This window comes from Phoxinus phoxinus (assembly GCF_949152265.1).
Source record: "Phoxinus phoxinus genome assembly, chromosome: 8".
NCBI classification, from domain to species: Eukaryota; Metazoa; Chordata; class Actinopteri; order Cypriniformes; family Leuciscidae; genus Phoxinus; species Phoxinus phoxinus.
The window spans coordinates 950,378-955,562 of record NC_136883.1 but is presented as its reverse complement, the minus strand read 5'-3'; positions in this window follow the sequence as shown (position 1 = coordinate 955,562).

Genomic DNA, 5,185 nt, shown 5'->3' with positions numbered 1-5,185 from the left:
CATGATCAATTAGGTCACCAGGGGGTGCGTAAGACTTATGATCGCCTGTTGCGATATTTTTTTTGGCCGCGTTTAAAAAGAGATATCTCTGCTTATATTAAGAGATGCAAAACTTGCCAATTAACTAGTAAGCCGAACCAGGTGTTGAAACCTGCTCCGTTGAAACCAATTCAGGCTACTGGTGAACCGTTCGAGCATCTTGTTGTCGATTGTGTAGGGCCACTTCCCCGTTCGAAGTCTGGTAGCTGTTATTTGTTTACTGTGATGTGTTTGAACACTCGTTTTCCTGCGGCATATCCACTACGTACAATTACGTCTCGCTCTGTTGTGAAAGCTTTAACCCAGTTTATATCTGTTTTCGGAATTCCAAAAATCATCCAAAGTGATCAAGGTTCAAACCTTACTTCGCATCTCTTCCAGCAAGTGTTAAAACAGCTGCACATTAAGCATAATCAATCTACTGCATATCATCCACAAAGTCAGGGTGCGTTGGAGAGATTCCATCAGTCATTAAAGTCACTTCTCCGTGCGTACTGTGTGCAGCTGGATAGAGATTGGGAAGAGGGTTTACCATGGATGATGCTTGCTGCACGTGAAGTAGTGCAGGAAAGTATGGGTTTCAGCCCTAACGACTTGGTCTTTGGCCATAATGTTCGTGGACTGTTGTCTGTATTTCAACAGGTTGGTAAAGCTGTAGAGCCTCCTAAAAACTTGGTGTCATATGTTTTGGGGTTTAAAAACCGACTCATCCAGGCTAGAGAACTAGCAAAATTAAATCTCGAAAAACAGCAGGAAAACATGAAACAATTGTATGATCGTACGGTTGAACGTCGAGTGTTTGTACCAGGCGATCAAGTTCTTGTCTTACGACCTATGGTATCTTCTCCTTTTGAAGCCAAATTTGATGGCCCATTTGTGGTACAACGAAAATTGACTGATGGAAATTATGACGTTTCAATGCCATCGCGGAAAAAGTCAGTTAAACGGTGCCATGTAAATCTATTAAAACCCTATTATGAAAAAGAAGCCGAACCTGTAGAAAATTTGACATCTTTGCATCCAGCACTTTCGGCCATTTCCATCGGTGGGGGTAATGTGAGTTTGGTGGGTGAGGAGGAAGAGACCATTTCGCCCGATGATTGTGTTTTCCGGGGTCGTTTGAATAATTCCGAGTCATTGCATAACTTGGAGTTTACTCTCCGCCATTTACCTCCAGTAAGATGTCAGGAGTTATGTGGTGTATTATGTAGTTTTCCTGAGTTATTTGGTGATGCACCGTCGCGTACTGATTGGGTTGAACATGATATCGATGTGGGGGACTCAAAGCCTATTAAGCAGCGTTTTTATCGTGTTTCACCTGAGAAACGGGAATTGATGGAGAGGGAAATTAAGTATATGCAGGACCACAATATTGCAGTGCCTTCATTTTCTGATTGGGCTTCCCCCTGTATTTTAGTTGGAAAGTCAGATGGTACTGTGAGATTTTGCACGGATTTTCGCAAAGTTAATGCTTTAACAAAGCCAGACTGTTTTCCTTTGCCCCGTGTCGAAGACTGTGTGGACCAGGTTGGGTCAGCCAAGTTCGTCAGCAAGTTTGACTTGCTGAAGGGCTATTGGCAAGTGCCTTTAACTAAGAGAGCGCAAGAAATTTCATCTTTTGTCACTTCGTCAGGGTTGCATTCTTATCAGGTCATGAGTTTTGGCCTGCGAAATGCTCCGGCTACTTTTCAACGCCTCATGAACAGAGTAATTTGTGGTCTTGAGGGTTGTGCCGTTTATTTGGACGACTTGGTAATTTTTAGTGACAGTTGGGAGTCTCATTTAAAACGTTTGCGTGCGGTGTTGAGACGTTTGTCCGATGCTCGACTTACAGTGAACTTGGCAAAATGCGAGTTTGCAAAGGCGACAATAACGTACCTTGGGAAAGTGGTGGGGAACGGTGAAGTGCGTCCGATGCAGGCTAAAGTGCAAGCCGTTCAGAACTATCTTTCCCCAACGACAAAGAAAGAGCTAATGAGGTTTTTAGGGTTGGTCGGATACTATCGGTCTTTTTGTCGAAATTTCTCTACTGTGGTGGCACCGCTTACTGACTTGTTAAAGGGAAAGGCGACGTTTATCTGGTCGTACAGTTGTGAGTTGGCTTTTGAGAATGTGAAATCTTTGCTTTGTTCATCGCCCGTGCTTATGGCTCCGTGTTTTGACAAACCTTTCACGTTGCACGTTGATGCCAGTAATGTAGGAGCTGGAGCTGTCTTGCAGCAATTTGATGTGGACGAAGTATACCACCCAGTTAGTTTCTTTTCAAGAAAGTTTAACTCATACCAACGTAACTATTCTGTTGTTGAGAAGGAAGCATTAGCCCTTATTTGGGCATTGCAGCATTTTGCGGTTTACATTACTTCGAGTGCACCTATTGTGATATACACGGATCATAATCCATTAACCTTTTTGAACTCTTTGCAGTGTCCAAATCAGAGGTTGGTTCGGTGGTCCTTGTTCTTGCAATCCTTCTGTCTAGATATTCGACATATTCGAGGATCCGAAAATGTGGTAGCTGATGCGCTGTCACGCGCCCCAGATGCAGCTTAATCTATCGGATTTGAAGTTGTGCTCGTTTGGGTGTCTTTGGGAGCGGTCTCTGGTCCTGAACTTAAGTGCACCCGTGACTGAATTTTGTTATGTTTTGTTACAGGGATCCTTGTGGGAGCCCTGTCTTATGGGGAGGGGTGTGACGACCTCTGCTGTTGCTTCTGGGAATTGCTGCTGGTACCTGACCCACTAATTGCCTCAATTGACAGTCAACTGGAAACACCTGTGGTTGTGCCTTAGAAGCTGCTTAAGAGATCACCAACTGAGCGGAGAGTCAGTCTTTGGTTTTTGGCGTTTGGATTTTGGTTGTGTTATCTTTCTTTCATTTGCATTTACATGTACATTTCTACTTCAACATTCCATTACATTTCAACCATGCATCATGCTCTACACACTGATCTTGCTGACGACTTCAGGAACATTGTTATCTTCTTCAATTGTTTTCCTTTTATTATTTAGTGTTGTCTTATTTTGTAAGTAAATAAACATTACTTTTGAGCCTATAATTTGGGTTTTCGTGTGTCCCTTGTTTTTGTTGCGTCCCTTGAGCCAAGGGTCGTAACAGTGTACAGAGTCCATTATGCTGGGTGCAAGATACGGCCCTTAATCTCCTTCAGCCAACGACGCATCTCTTCACTGACTTCTCCGGACAAGAAGCCTCTCTCGCCGTTGTACAGCCCAGCAGCGGAAGCGCAGCGACCAGGGTGCAGATATGCTATCTTGAGACAACGTTCCCCGTGAGGAAAGGTCTCTCCACCCTCAGACGGTTCTTTTGATCTGGAGGATCTTCGGGAGGGCCGAGGTCGAGCTCTTCGCCTCAGAAGACAACTCTCACTGCCCAATATTCTTTTCGAAGAACAGGGATGCGCTGGTCTCAATGCTCTCTCAGGTCATCGAGCGGATCAGGGAGAGTGTGCAGTCCCTTAATAGCCCCTCTCTGGCGGACCCAGACTAGACACAGACACAGAACCTAGACCCATATTCGTGTGAAGTACCACTGGTACTTTCCTTTCTCCACGAGCTGCTGGACGCGGGCCGGACCCCCTCCATGCTCCTGTGGCCGGCCAATCTTTAGGGAAAAGCGACCTGATTGTACGCTTCTTCAAAGGGCTCAGGCTTAAGCCACCTCGACCTCCTTCTATCCCCGCCTGGGACCTATCTACGGTCCTCGAGGCTCTTAAGGGACCCCCTTTCGAGCCACTTCAGTCGGCTGACTTAAAGCCACTTTCGCTCAAGACCGCACTCCTGCTAGCCCTAGCATCGGTCAAGCGAGTAGGCGATTTACAAGCGCTCTCCATGAACGCTTCCTGCCTTGAGTTTGGGCCCAACGACTCCAGAGGCGTCAGGGCTCATTCCACAACGGGCATGGCCTCTTCATGGGCATGGTCCAGTGGTGTACCAATTGATGACATTTTGTGCGGCGGCCGGCTGGTCTTCGCCGTCCACATTTGTAAGCTTATACAACTTGGAAGTCCTTTCTATATAGGAGGTCTTGGTCCCTGTTGGGTTAGGGTGTTGGGCTCAAGCCTCTACATATTCCTTCGAGGACCCCGACTCATCCGGTTCCCGTTGGATTCAGACTTTTCGTTATTTACTAAGCGGTTCGTTCCAGTTCTTGATTCTGATTGGTCCTATTCACAATAAAACACGGCTATGACCGCTTCACCCAACGGTTCTATGTATCACTATACAACACCCCTAGCAACCGCTGTTAGCAATGTAAACCTATGTTCTCATTGATATTGTTCATTGAAGCTTATTGAGTAGAGTATTGTCAGAGATCGAGTAAGCGAGTGTTCCTGCATTTACAGTAGACATGGCGTTTTCCTTCAGGTCAGTCCTATATTCGTAGTAAAAAATCTGTTTAAATGTCTTGTTTTTTTAACGGGTTTTCTGTGCCCGACACGCTAGTCTCGGTTGCGTCTTACTTTTTCTGTGTTCACAACAAGTTTAATTTCTTTCAATACAAAAGTCTTCTCTACTGACTGACTCACTCATAAAGACAGTCTCTGCCGCCATCTAATGGCGAAATAATGTGTGTAACTTCTGTTGCTGTTTACGTTCAGGGACAATTTTTTCCAGCGGAAGAAGTCTCTTAGTGATTTTACTTCATAAATGTTGCATTGATACATTTTTTTTGGACTTTAATATTTGTATAGTGTGGTAACCGTTTTATAAAAGCAATACTCGAGGCTAGTGCTGTATCGGAAATAAATCACGGCTGAAGGGCGTTAGCAGAGTATTGCTTACCTAAACAACATTAATATCCATATTTACTTGTTTTCATCCATTGGTTTATTTTACCCAGACCGATTCCTTCGGAAGATCAGGTGAGGTTAAAAATCCCTAAATAACCAACTGTTCAAATATCACATATTTTTACTTCGTGGCTCGTTGAATTCTTGGAAAGTGTCTGATTGTAGGCAAAGATGACTGATGTCAAATAGCCTTGTGTGTAACATGCGGGATAATATATCAAATAAAAATAAGGCCGGCGGGATGATAAAGATCTTGCATCAGCCACAGGGTTTGTTCTGCAGTAATGGCGAGCTATGCTTCATCCATTATCACATAACCATGTGTGCAGAGAAATACA